The sequence below is a fragment of the Myodes glareolus genome, chromosome 20, assembly GCF_982192425.1.
Source record: "Myodes glareolus chromosome 20, mMyoGla1.1, whole genome shotgun sequence".
Taxonomy (NCBI): Eukaryota; Metazoa; Chordata; class Mammalia; order Rodentia; family Cricetidae; genus Myodes; species Myodes glareolus.
In genome coordinates, this window is record NC_142045.1 from 42264593 (window position 1) to 42279520 (window position 14928).

At 46.0% G+C, this 14928-nt stretch overlaps 1 long non-coding RNA gene across 1 annotated transcript in view; it reads right to left on the minus strand.

Annotated features, from left to right (window-relative positions):
• The window catches only part of LOC125394097 (uncharacterized), a 57901-nt gene extending 49601 nt beyond the window's left edge, over window positions 1–8300 (minus strand). Inside the window, exons 1-3 of the long non-coding RNA XR_007230091.3 lie at window positions 8186–8300; window positions 7961–8015; window positions 7277–7377 (exon numbers count right to left, since the gene is read on the minus strand). This is a non-coding gene — a long non-coding RNA (uncharacterized LOC125394097). The remainder of the gene's footprint in view (window positions 1–7276; window positions 7378–7960; window positions 8016–8185) is intronic.
• Window positions 8301–14928: the final 6628 nt, after the last annotated feature.

Genomic DNA, 14928 nt, shown 5'->3' on the forward strand with positions numbered 1-14928 from the left:
ACTCTAGCATTGGACTCTGGGTGCTCATATTTTAAAGTTTCCCAGTTTATTTCATACATTCTCCTGGGTAAGCAGCTCTGCCTTAAATTATGCTGCAGGAGGAAAACATTGATTACATAATTCAAGAACATTTCCCAGAACTGAAGGACATAAATTTCCAGAGTAAAAGAGTTTGCCAAAAGCCTGGCCTAATTGATGAAAATAGATCCACAGCAAGACACAGCATGATGAAATGGCCCAATGCTGAGAACAAAGAGAAAAAGAACCAGTGAACTCTGAAGAGACTTATTTTCAAAGTCATGTAGAAGGAAACATGGAAGCTGGGTGGTCTCTGACCTCTCAACAACACTGGAAGCAAGGACATAAAGGAAAAATGGCCTCTAAAGCAGAAGAAAAGATTTCCAACCTAGAGTTTTATACCCAGCCAAACTATTTGTCAAGTTTGAAGGTAGGATAAACAGTATCTTCAATATGCAGTGTCAGAAAAATGTAACTTTCCATCAAGCTTTCTTCAGAAAGAGGACCCAGCAGGTAAAGGGCACTTGCCACTAAGATTGAAGACTCAAGTTTGAGCCCCAGGATGCACAGCTTTAAAGAAAGAAATGACTCCAGAGAGTCATCCTCTGACCTCTGCTTATATCCTGTAGCATGCATGCACACATGCACACGCACACGTGCTCATTCTCTCTCTCTCTCTCTCTCTCTCTCTCTCTCTCTCTCTCTCTCTCTCTCTTTCACACATGTAACATGAAAAGGCCAGGCCTGCTTGTTTGTGTTTTCTGTCCCGCTTGGTACCTCACAGCCAGCAAGTCCCAGAGAAAATCAACCACACAGCCACACAGAGAACTCTATAAGTTATAAAGCTGATTGCCCCATTAGGTCTAGCCTCTTACTGGCTAACTCTCACATCTTGATTAACCCATTTTTCTGATCTATTTTAGCCATGTGGCTCAGTACCTTTTTCAGCAGGGCAGATCACATCCTGTTGCTTCGGTGATCTGGGCAGGAGTGGGAGGAATCAGTTTCCTCCTTCCCAGAATTCTCCTGCTCTCCTTGCATCATTTCCACTTCCTGTCTGGTTTTCCTGCCTACACCTCCTGCCTGGCCAATCAGCGTTTATTTAAAACATGATTGACAGAATACAGACAATTCTCCGGCATCACTCACACACACACACACACACACACACACACACACACACACACACACACGGAGGGGGAGGGTTGGGAGGAAGGAAGGGAGCAAAAGAGAGAATAAAAATATGAGGAAAGAATAACACAAAAATGAGATGTCAAATGACAAATGAGATGTCAGATACATCTGGCGAAGGATCCATTACAGGAGAGAGCAAGGGAGCCCCCATGATGAATGATAAAGGGTGACAAAGGCAGAGAACTGTGTTCGAAGGCCAAAGGGGGGCCTGGGAGGATGGCTCAGCAGGTAAAGGTGCTTGACATCAAACCTAACAACCTGAGCTCAATCACTTGGGGTCCACATAGTGGAAGGAGAGAACCATCCTCTGACCTTCACACATTCCCTGTATGGCATACACACACACACACACACACACACACACACACACACACACACAAAGCAAACAAATAATTGTGGCAATCTCTATAAGTCAAAAGGGCAGAAACTAATTCAGGTTGTTTCAAAGGAGCCTGACTCAAGGCAGGAAGTCAAGAGAGAGTTGACTGCTTCTGAAGGCCTTATGAAAAGATCCTGAACATGTGAGGATTTGAGACTGGATTGCAAAAGCTTAAAGAAGACCAGTTTCACCTATAAAAGGCCAGATAATAAACATTTTGGTTTATCAGTCTTCATCAGACAGCCTAACTCGTCTGTCTCACAGAGAAAATGCATGGAGACAGTGTACAAACAGAGGAGTTCCATGCATTTCAATGGGATTCACTCACAGAAGCTATGTTTGGTCCACAAGCCGCCGCCGTTTTCAATTATGCCTGGTAGAAGCACAGAGAAGACTCAGCAAATATGGAACTTGTTTACACATTATTGCTTCTAGGAAAGATAAAGAGCCGTGCCGAGAAGGAACTGTTATCAAGGCTCTCGTAATTGGACGAGTGTTTGCAGAATCACAACCATGCAGTCACGAATCACCATCACCACACCACTCACGTACCACTATGTCCATATGTGGAGGGTGGAGGCCAAGGAAGAGAGCAAACACGACAGGTACAGCGGAGGACAGTGAGAGAAAGTTAAGTCTCCATGTTGTCTCGTAGGAAATAATGTCTCCAAGGAAAACGCCAAGAAGGAGCCACAGTGACTAGCTGCCCTTCTAACTGCAGCTAAGCTTCACTGAGAAAATGTCCTTGGAAGAGAAGTGGAGATGAAGTGACAGCCATGCCGCTGTTTGAGGTCTAAGCTGGTCTTCCAGGCTCTTGGCATCTTATCCAAAATGAAACGAGGGCTCATGCAGAGGTAGCAAGGTGACTTTATTCACAGCAAAGCAATGCTGTAGATTAGAGAGGGTGCATTCTCAAGATTGACAGCTGGCTGCATGCGTGAGCATACGCGAGGGCCCTGACTATTGTTTAGCGCATTCTCTTATGGGGCTCAAGAGGAAGAGTTTGGTTTTTAAGGCACATAATGAAGGTGGTTCTCTGTTTGGATTATAGATGAGGTCATGCAATCATTTTTCTAGTACACATGTTCCTTGCCGTAATGCACCTGATTTTAATTATATGCACACCAATTACACATAGACAGAAGATGATAAATAGGGAATTCTCCCTAAAAGTCCACTTGAGAATCCTGTTTTGCCTCACTGCCTGTGTACCCAGAATTCATCCACAGTGTATTAACCCTCCTCCTCTTAGTAGGACAGGATGCACTAGGGATATATTTGAATAGACATTGTCCAAGGTTGAAGGCCATTTGGGGAGGAGAAACCTATTCCAGTATCCAGAGGGAATTGTACATGCAAACCTATACAGGTGAGGGTTCAAGACTGCTGAGTGTATTGTTCAGAAAAGGTTGTGAACGAGGTATGTGAATCTAAAGAATCTGGGCTGCCAAGTGCGTTATTAAAGGGAGGTGTACATAGCCCAAACTAAGCAAAGCCTCAGGTTGCTCAGCTCTTCCCTGTGCTTGCCTTATCTCGATAGATGTCAATGTGCTAGCCAGTGTTCCCCAGGAGAGGTGTGATGTTGTTATTGAGGATGTCTTAGGGCATTGCCCCCAAGGATATTTAGAAAGAGAAACAAACTCCAACAAAGCACTGAAATTCCACTCTCTCATGGTGTAACAAGAGTTTCTGAGCACCTGCTAAGAAGGCAGGTACCAATGTCAGCTCCTTAGAGAAAAATATGTCAAATATCCATTGCCACATCTGTCAGGGCATCACTAGAGGTCAGGCATCCTGGAGAAACCAGGTGGCACAAGGCTTGCTCCTCCAGGACAAACTCTGAGCTATCGCACAATCCAGCACAAGAATCAGGAAGAAAAGACGGGGTGTTCAGGAGGGGTTCTCTGTGCCACGTGCAACTGGCGTGCACTCTTCTTTAACACAAGTTGTGACTTCTTCCCGATTCGAGGGGTGTCAGAGAGCGGGCTGGGGAGGTCCTCAGACAATTCAGCTAGTCGTTCCGATAATTACATATGACATCTTCATAAAGTCCAAGTTAAGGGACCCTTCTTGAGTACTATATTGAAATGTAAAATCATGACTTGAAGTTTTGTTATTACCCACACTTCCCTGGAATGACCCAGTCCCGCTCCATCTGAGGTACCCACTTTGTACAAGCTATGATCACAGATTGTTAGTACAGACTTCAAGCACATGCTGGGAAGAACTTGGGAAGAACTAGAACACGGGCTAAGTATTCACATGAAATCAGGACAGCCATAACGGCATTGAAGGAAACAGGGTGGGAAGCTGGGAGGGTAATGAATAGCTGACTGGGAAGAGGAGAGGAGAAGAGGGGAGGGGAGGGGAGAGAAGGGGAGGGGAAGGGAGGGAAGGGGAGGGGAAGGGAGGGAAGGGGAGGAGAGGAGAGGAGAGGAGAGGAGAGGAGAGGAGAGGAGAGGAGAGGAGAGGAGAGGAGAGGAGAGGAGAGGAGAGGAGAGGCAAATGATCCCCTCTCTGTTTCCTGGGATCACTGAGGATACTCGGTCTAGGGTTGAGAGGGAAATAGCAATAGCCCTACGGGTGAATGGAGATGGGCTAGAGAAACCCAAAGTCTCTAACACCATGGAAACCTCATGAAAGTTCAACCAGCACTAACTACCCAACATCAGTTTAAAAAAAGACCCCACAGACACACAGCAGCTAGAGGCCAAGCCGCCATCACTGGCCTCGCCTGCTGTGTCTAACAGACAGACGACTGTTCTTTCCCAGAGCCTGCGGAATCCTGTAGCAACTGACCCTTGAAGACATCCCAGGAAGGCTTTCTCTGCGACACCCGAGAGACGTCAAGAAAGCAGACTCAGGGCTGGATGTGATCTGGCCACAGACACGTGGCCTGGGTGTCTCGGTCTCACTGTCAGGCCACATGAGTGAGCATTCTTTAAGGCGTTTGGTGTTAAGGAGACGGAATTTGTCTGCAGAATCTAAAATCTGGTGCCGTGTGCAAAGATGGACAATTTCTACGGGAAGCACACCTGCAGGAGGAAAATTCCCCTAAGGGGGTTCTGTCGTTGAAAGGTTTGGTTAGGCTCTGATTGGAAGAAAGGGTTCATTGGCAGCAGAGTTCCCGCTGGAGCGCAGTAAATACCCAGGGGAGAGAGCTACTAATGCCAGCTAGAAAGCCAGGCATTCGAAATCACAGCAGGAGGGCAGTAATGCGGGTGCCTGATGTGGCTAAACACTGCATGCTAGTCTCCTAAGACCATGTCTTTTTATGGGACTCAGAGGTTAAAGTTCTACAGCAACTCCATCCCCTGGTTCAATATTCACCCAGAATTTGTAGCCAGTACCACACTGTTGACTTAACACCATGTCTACCTCATGAATACACACTCCTCAAACTTAATAAACACAGAGGAACCTAAGTTCAACAATCCTCACCTATGTACCCAGAACTTTTCTCAAAGATGCCAATGAGGTAACCATTAAAAAAAATTATAGGCTAGGCAAAGCAATGGTCCAGTCATAAATCTGTTAACTCAAACAAATCCAGACCTTAGCAGCAAGAGGGCAATGTTACAACGTTACCAGGGAGACGCTCAGGTATTAATGCCTGTGACAGGCCTGTGTGCCAATGTGTCACAAGGAATGAAACTTCCAGGGTAGACTAAGACCTAAAAGGGCCGCCAGGTCCTGAGTGGAATGCTGTGACTCAGGGGCAACACTGGGTGGGTGTAAATACGTAGGTTATAAACAGCAGCGAAGGGCGGACAGGCTGATTTGTGCCTGAGGCAGCTCCTAATAAATTCCCAGGCACCTGTTTGTGACCTCACCAAACGAGCAGCTAGCTCCGAGCACAGCAGCTGTAGCTCGTGGCTTAGGCTACGTCCTCAAGTCTTTAAAAAATTGAGGTGTCAGCCGTGAGTTGTGGACGCAGTCAGAATGCTGGGGGAGCCTGAAACATGGGAAGGGAGCTGAGGGGGAGCCACAGGGAAGAGCTAAGACTGGGGCTGGAGAGATGAGTCAGTTGATAAAGTCCTTGGGCCAGCACACAAGCACAAGAACCCAAATAAATAAAGATTACAGGCATGACACATACCTGTAATCCCAGTAGTTGGCATAAACAGGACCTCTAGGTTCACTGGCCTGCCAGCCTGGCCTATCAAACTCCAGGCCAGTGAGAGACCCTACCTCAAAAGATAAGATGGAGGCTCCTGAAGGAGAGTCAAGGTTGTCCTTTGACCTCTATATGAATATGCAAGTGCACATACATGGGACCCCCATACATGAACACACACACACTTTCATAATTATCTTTAATACATTAAAGTCAGGAAAAGAACTATACACTCAGAGTTGGAAAACACTTAGAGATGACCTAACCCAGGTCTCTTTGTCCTAACAAGCGAGTAAAATTGCCACTTTCTTAATGTCCCATAAGGTTTTTAAATTTTTGATTATACCTGTTTCATTCCTACCCCTTTCTAACCTTCATCATTTGTTTTGGATTTCTTTTTGTTGTTATTGTTAAGGTTTATTTATTAAGTCTACAGTGGTCTGTCTGCATGCATGCTTGCAGGCCAGAAGAGGGCGCCAGATCTCATTACAAGTGGTTGTAAACCACCATGTGGTTGCTGGGAATTGAACTCAGGACCTTGGGAAGAGCACGCAGTGCTCTTAACCACTGGACCATCTCTCCAGTCCCTGTATTGGATTTCTAGGCTGCCCTTCCAGTCCCAAAATACCCGTTTCCTGATTCATCAGTGTAAACCCAGGCCTCTGCCTTCTCCAGACAAAAAACCCTTTCCTCCTCGACCACACACAGCACACAAAGGAAGCAAACACGAACACAGCACCTTGCCCTCAGTGGCTTCATGGGTAAGTAAGTGGGTATCCAAGTTACCCACAAATTACTCCCTGCTGTCAAACATGAAGGAAGAGCCACGCAAGCCTCACCCTTTGGGGAGGAGAGATTTACTTGTAGAAGAAAATAAAAGGGTAACATGCTACAAATCAAACCAAATCAGTCACACTGAGGGACAGAGCTATGGTTCATAAATCCCAGGTAGGAATAAACAAACAAGCTTAGAACCAATTTTAGAAAACATATTGTCACTTTGAGTGACACAAAGTGTCCTTAGTTCAGCAAGTATTTATTATCTATTATCTGCCCTGGGTCAAGTCATGCTTTGTAACTGTAGATGGGGCATAGGGAGGCTGGGGTCCCAAAATCCAGTCGTGGAAGTGCATGTTTATAGTCTCAACACTCCAGAGACTGAGGCAGGAGGATTGCTTTGAGTTCAAAGTTAACACAGGCTACACAGCAACACGTTGTCTGAGAACAAAAGAGAAGGAGGCAGGGAACAAGGAGAACGCAGAAGGCAGGCCTGCAAAGTTCCAGCTCTGCCCTTGCAAACACCAATGCTGTCCTCCTGACCAGTCTTCTCCAGTGCCTCTATTACACATTCTGCTTCTTTCCAGTTGCCTCCGATATCCTCTCCCCTCTTATGCTTGCTTCTAGTACCATCCCATTTGCTCAGGCCACTGTCTCATCCTAAAGCAGCTTTCTAACCTGCACTGAGTCCCTTTTCAACTCAGAACCTACACTATGGCCTGATCATAGTTTCAAAAGGTCCACCTTCTCCTGGATAGTTCCCTTCCCAAACTCTCCAAGAGCTTACTCACAGCCGGTCCACTCCCATCCTAAAAGTCCCGGATTGGCCTGGTCCCACCTTCCTGTTGTGACTCTGCCTCTGCCGTCCAAACTTCATCATCAGAAATGCTTCCTAGAAGCAATATTAAATCTTATCATTGTCTCTGACTCCAGGCCCTGCATGTTTACACCCAGAGAGAAAGAATTCAGGGAAAAGGCATCCGTTAAAGTGGGTTAGGTTCCAGTAAAAGTCATTTTAAATCAACACATAGACTCTCATTGTTCCATGGAAACAATGGTGTTATAAAGTGGACACTCTGGTCAGGGGCCAAGGCCCAACATTTTATTACGGGTCAAGGTAATGAGGGAAGTGCTATTAAATCAAAATGTTCTAAGTAGGACGCTGGTTTCTGCAGACTTAACCACAGTTCTAACCTGTCGTCTACAGAACAAGCCTTTGCGGAAAGCACAGTCACCACATATGGTCAGCTGCCTGCCTGTGTGCCACATGGCAGGGCTGCGTAAGCCGGTGCAATCAGGAGAACCAGTCAACGTGATACTGTATCTGAGCAATGTTTCCTTTGTGCACTTGCTAACTTCTGCTCTATTTTGACTGCAGTGGAGGTGAAGTAACCTTCGCCGAGGACAGAGAGCTTGGGAAAACCAACCTGGGCGGACTTTGGAAGCGGTTCTGGAGCAGACCCAGGGCTACTTACAACTGTTTCTCCAGTGACGCTGGCGCAGAGATAGCTGCTGGTGCCACCTTCCTTCCTGTCAAGAAAAAAAGAACCTTCTAGGGGTCTCGAAGCACTCGTGCTTAGACCAAAGGGCTTTATAGTTTTTGGAAACTTTCCTGAGTAGAAATACTGCCTCAAACCTAAAACATGCAAACCTCAAACATTTTAATTTCACTGACATCTTCAACCCCATCTACTTCTTACCTTGTATTGGTAGACTCAAGTTGTGCTGGGTAAAGCCAGACCCTCAAACACAGGGCTGTGCTTGACTTCCCTGCAGCACAGTGAGTCTGTCCACCTGAGTCACACCAGAAGTGTCAGTGTAAGTTCTGGAAGGCAGCCAAACTGAGCACACAACCAGCCCCAGAAGTATTGGCTAATGCCTTTCCACAGACATACGAAACTGTTCGATGTAAATGGGTTTGCTCCAGAGCACACAAAAAGGTATAAAGTGTGTATGTTGTGCAGTCGTAAAACCAGTAATTTCATTTGTGATAGTTTTTCTTTCCTAAAGAAGTTGCAAATATGTATTTCCAATTGGGGTGTAACAAAAAAAAGCGAAGGATAAAGGAACCCATTTAAATGTGCGTCGTAAGGAGATAGGGAGGACAGGCAGGTTGACCTGAGTTCCAGCCAGAAGGCTGAGGCCGAGCGTTCACACAGATGTAGTTTACTTTGGAAGGTGAACCCAAAGAGGGGCCGTGAAGGACTGGGACACAGGGAACAAAGAAGGAAATTCTTCATAAAGATGGATTACAAAACTGCACAGTTTTGGACTCTGGTGATTATTCAGGCAGAAGCCTCTATGGAAGCACCAAAGAATACACCCCCATCAGGTTGTCGGTCTCCAAGACAGCACTGGGGAGCGTTTATTCACTGCCTCTCATCCTCCACTGGGTAAGGTTTCTCCAGTGTGGATTAACACTGTCACACTTCCAAGCCTGCACATACTCAAGTGCTAAGCGGATCCCCACGGGCTTCCACATGAGGTGTTGAGAAGCCCCAGACAGAAACTGAGAAATGCACAGTGTGGCAATAGCAGTGGGTTTGAACAGGTACGACCTGTGGGGTAACCAGAATGAAATGGGCTGAGAAACCATACGGTGAGAGAAAACACAAGGCGTCCAGCACAGACGCCGTGCATACCAAGGCGACGCTGCAGTCACTGCGACATTGCTGTGAGAGACGCCCATTTTGACTTGAGCAGTAGCTATGCCCAAGTTATCATTAGCTAGGTTGAGCTTCTAGTAACAGTCTCTCAAGGTAGCTCTTCGAGGAGAGGGTGGTTTAATGAAAGAAGCAATGGAGCAATGAGGACGTGAAGACCTCAGAGGGTCCGCTGTGCAGAGTCCCCAGGGCAGAAGTCAATGAACCTGGAGACAGCTGGATTCTGAGCACCCTCTGCATTGCCCTCTGTCTTGGGTCTCTCACTCCGCCCTCTGAACCAGGGCATCTCCACTTCACGTGAAGCCTGTTTCTGCTTCTTCCTAGCTTTGGTTTCTGCTCTCCAGTCGCTCCAGGTCAACAGCCCCTGAGTCGGCTCCCTGGGAAGACACTTCCCTTCTTATTTTCTCCCCCCAAAGGTGTTCTCTCAGGAAACACCTCTGTTTACACGCATCGGGTTGTTAGCCACTTCAGCTTCCCAAGGCTCCTCAGTGCACTCGGGAAACAAGCCCACACTCCTGGGGAGGGCACCTCTCTGTGACAGGGTGCTCTTGCCACCGCCTCCTTCACCATGCTACTCCAGGGTGACCCACTCATCCCCAGCAAGTTCAGTACTACTTGAGAGTCATTAGCCCCGCTGTGCCCTTGACTGGGAACTCAATTCCCCCAGATCTTCAGACATCGCCTCTTCAAGGCACCTCTCTTGACCCAGCCTTACGAAAGAGCTCTCTGTGCTCACAACTTCCTGCCAGCCTGCTTCAGCCCTTTCGGACTTATTATTCCCCTACCTTCAGCTTCCTGTCCGCTTGTTGCCCTTCTTTCTTGTAATGTGTACGATGCTGAACAGACACAGGACAGACTCCTGGGCGAATATGGTGACTTTGGAAATGCAAGTCCCAAAGAAGAAAAAGCTGATGGGCCCAGGTTATTCTTTTTCCAGATCTCATCACAGTAACTGGCCAATATTCAGGCAACCCTACATTCAGAAACTTTTCCCTAGCTCAGGGACAAAAGCAGGAGTCGCTTCTTGTGGCACAAAACATGGCCACTTTGTCCCCTTCAGCTAAGATTATAAGCAGGTTAACAAAATTCCTATATTTTTAAATGTATAATCCTGTATCAACCTGGAAACCTAAGCAATCCATTTTTAGAGAATTCGCTTTCAAGTGAGCAGTATTCAATACTCTTGTGCTGCTAAAAGCCTCCTAAAGAGAGTACAAGGACCTGGTCCCGAGCAGCATGTTAAAATCTCACCCTGCCACTTCGTTCTCCATCTGGAACTGTTCTGATCTCATTCTCCAACTCTGAGAAGGCCCCTCTGTGCAGCATCCTCACCATTTCTTCCTCCCTCGATGCTTCTTCTGCACCCCACATTCTCTTCCTCTTCCACTGATTTACCCTCGTCATACGGCACCCATTGGTGTGTAGTCTCCTAGGAAGCATCGACTGCCTTCCCCTGTCATTGGTTGTTTCTCAAGAGCTGCTCATCTGATTCTTGTTCACTGGGAGGTGAGAGCGAAAAGCCTTTGGAAATTCACTTGGAGCAATGTTTTATTCTTATTGTACAGGGCCCACATATGGGGCACAAGCCAGTACCTGTGTCCTGGTAGAATTGTACTGTTCGTTGGTGGGTAACGTTCACTCTGGTGGATGAATATGCTATATCATTTGTTAAATGTTTTCATATCACCTGTGGATACACACACTGCATATATGCACACACTGTATCTACTTATATTTGCTTTGTTGTGCATTTACGAAGGTAACAGAGACACATAAGGAAGCAGAAAGGAAGATCCTGCACCAGACCCAGTGGAGGGGCAGATGGCTGTCATCTTACAGATAAGGCAATTTGTGCACACGAGCACAGTACCTTCACACAGAAGAGCTCAGGGCCCAGTGCCAAAAACAACTCTTTCTCCTTGCGGTCTCAACATCCAATGCGCTTAACCAAAGGAATGGAGAATTTGCAAAACTTCTTCTCTTTGTCTCTACAGAAGATGTGCATCTCCCGAGAAAGATGTGGAGGCCAGGCGTGGTTGTGCACAGCTCTAGTCTCGGCACTCGGGAGGCAGAGGCAGGGGGATCTCTGTTAGTTAGAGGCCAGACTGTTCTGTGTAGTGAGTTCCAGGCCAGTCGGGGCTACATAGTGACACCCTGGAGGGAGAGGCTATGAATGCATCTCTCTGTAACATACCGAAATAGTTGGAGACCATGGTGGTAAATGTCTGAGAGCCAGGACAGGCTCTGTGTTAACTCTGAGAACTCAGTGATGTCCTGTACCATGAACACGTGGAAGGAGACAACCTTTCTTGGCCATCATCACATGTCCTACAGTGTAATAATCACTAAATATTAATAAATGTTCTGTTAAATTCATAAGTCCTTTAATTAGCTATATCATACCTGATATTTGTCATTTTGGCCACTGTATTTAATGAGTTATCCCAATTTCCCGTCAATGCCAGGCCGCACAGTGTGCACGGCCTGTTCCTTTCTTACTCCCATTGCGGTCATAGCGAGATGAAATTAATCAGAACATCAGCACTTCTGAACCTGTGGGTTGGAGGTCACATATCAGATATCCTGCATATCAGATATTTACATTATGATTCATAACAGTGGTGAAATTACAGTAATGAAGTAGCAAAGAATTGATTTTATGGGGGTCACCACGACATGAGGAACTGTAGTACAGAGCCACAGCATTAGGAAGGTAGAGAACCCCTGCTCTACACTGATGAAGGATTAGGAAGAACTGTCACATGACCAAAGCTGGATCATAACAGACACAGAAAGCTCATTCACCTTCTGAGATACGGAGGTTCTCTCTTCCACTTCTCTCTTCCACTACAGACTTGCCATCTTGCGTCATGAAGCCAGGAAAGCCAACCTTCTTGCACCCATGAAGAGACTGTGTGAGAGAGAGCCACTGTGTGGAGAGCGAGAAGAGGGAGTGGGAGGAACCTGAAGGTCTTGCAGGAGCACCTGTGCCAAACAAAATCTAGGCTAGCTGCCCTGTGAGAGCTGTCAGCTGCAGAAGCAAATCATCTATGATTAAATTCAGATAGGGCCTGCTTTCCTCCCATTCAAGGAACTCAATCAAATCACTAACGACAATATATAACTGCTGGTTTGTTTCTATGATTTTCTTTAAGAATCTATAGTGACGCCGGGCAGTGGTGGCTCATGCCTTTAAATTCAGCACTCAGGAGGCAGAGGCAGGCAGATCTCTGTGAGTTTGAGGCCAGCCTGGTCTACAAGAGGTAGTTCCAGGACAGGATCTAAAGCTACAGAGAAACCCTGTCTCGAAAAAACTGGGAGAAGAAGAAGAAGAAGAAGAGGAAGAGGAAGAGGAAGAGGAAGAGGAAGAGGAAGAGGAAGAGGAAGAGGAAGAGGAAGAAGAAGAAGAAGAAGAAGAAGAAGAAGAAGAAGAAGAAGAAGAAGAAGAAGAAGAAGAAGAAGAAGAAGAAGAAAGAAGAATCTATAGCAAGGACACTCTACCCAAAGTGTTGGGAAGTATCTGACCTGGTTTCCACAGCTCCGAACCACTAAATCTTGAGTTTAATGAATTAAGTTGTTCCTTTCACCATGGACACTTTTAGTGAAAAGACTTCATGGGAGTCTTAATTTCGGTACTTCATAAAAGGACTGCTGACAGCCAGCACACCTTTAATCTCAGCACTCAGGAGGCAGAGGTGTCCAGTCTCCATGAGTTTAAGGCCACCCTGGTCTGTAGAGCGAGTTCTGGGACATCCAAGGCTACACAAAGAAACCCTGTTTTGGATAGGGAGGGCGTGTTGAGAACAATAACTCAGGGTTTGTAGTGGGAGCTACAAGCATCTGTCTGTACGGTGCAAAGAACGTGAATATTTATGTATCAACTGCAAATGTTATAATTCTACTGCAAATTTCCAGAGTCACTAGGGAATTATGATTTTTAAACATTGGTTTAATTTGGTCACCAAAACAGCCCCTATTTTTGTCCTGATCCTCTTCCCCGCATCATCCCATCACAATTCGTGAGGACCAGCTAGCTCTATGCTTCGAAGAACCAGGGCCCTTGTTCATATCCAGGAGAGGTGGGTATGGCCTCTGTCTACTGTATCTCCAAATTCCCTTTCAGATACCACAGTCATATTAATAACACCACTAAAGAGGTCTCACCAGTCTTCTCTAGCTCTCCAGACAATTTTTAGCCCCATGGTTCTTCCCAATTTAAAAACAAAAATGAATCTCACAAACAGAATTGAAATGTCAAATTTTACTGCCATCTGGATTTAAAGACGGCAAAGAAAACTTGGTTTGGGGTGTTTTATTTTTGTAGCCAGAGTGAACGTATTACAGTACATTTGTTTTCAGACCATTTACCTCTCTATGTCTCTGCATTTCACTCCAGGGGAATAAGGTACTGAAGTGAAAAAGAAGACACCATCCAGAACATTCCAAGAAGAACCTATAACATTCAGTAGGTCCATCCAAAATAATGGAAGTTCATCTTCATCGTCATCATGAGAATAAACCCAATGTGTTCACCGAGTAAATTTAGAAACGTGAATGCGGATTAACAGTTTGGCTCTGCTCCTCTGGGGGTTACAGTCTGATATATGAACAGACAGAAAGGATATGCGAGCAGTTTAGCAAAGCCTTTATGGTCCATCCACTGAAAGCACAAGGCAGCCATGGGGCTTCCAGGGTAGGAAAAGAATAGTAATGACTGAGATCCTCTAGGTGAGACCTGCCACAGAGGGGAGGGTCAGTGAGTGGGTGAGTGTAAGTCACTCTTACCATGCACAACAAAGACACAAAGACATCCCTTTCAGCAAGAGTCCATGACTGTAACACATAGGGATATCAGTTCTCTTGAGAACACCAAAGGAGAAAGGCCATCCACAAAATTTTAAAGATACAGAGACTTAAACCCCGACACATTGATTGTTTTAGGAGCAATGTGGGAACCAACAACAACACACACACACACACACACACACAGAGCCACACCAGATTTTGGTCAGTGTTTTCCGGGTGGAAACCTGGTGGCATACAGCTTCATTTCCTTTGAGTCCAAGCACTCTTTGAACGTTCATGGCACTGCTGTGCCCTGCATCCTGTGTTAGACGCAGGGGATAACCCAGTCAAGGTCCTGCCCCCAGCGAGCTTAAACGTAACAAGGAATATAGCCTTTTCTTTTCAATTTTGCATTTTTATAAAAACAGAAAAGTTAACATTTTTTTCATGTCTAGGCTCCCTGTTCAGCAACACTGAGTACATGCTTACTGCGTGCGGGCTGTCCATCCACAGAGCGTTTTACATCTTTTAAAACTAGCATTATGTAGGTGCATTAAAGAATACATCCCTTTTCATCTCTCCTCAGCTCCTAAAAAGCTCAATTTTTTTCTTTAATTATGAACTTGACAGCTCTAGGTACCTCATGGAGATGGAACTGTACAATATTTGTCTGTTCGTATTTGCAGGGTCTCACTCAGCATACCCGGTGACCTCAAGGTTCACATAGTAGTCTCAGGGTTCAAGACTTCACTCCTTTTAGGAAGCTGAATAGTTCTTACACTCGTGGACACATGCGCAGCATATTTTGTGTATCTGTTCACCTTACACTAGGTACTGGGCTGTGTCCCCACCACTTAGCTATTGTGAATGAGACTGCCGTGGATGTAGGTGTACGTTATGTGTGAACCTCTGCTTTCAGTTCTTTTGGGAATAGCTAAAAGTGGAATTTCCGGATCGGTATCTATTTTTAATCTGGGGGGAAGAGCAGACTGCTT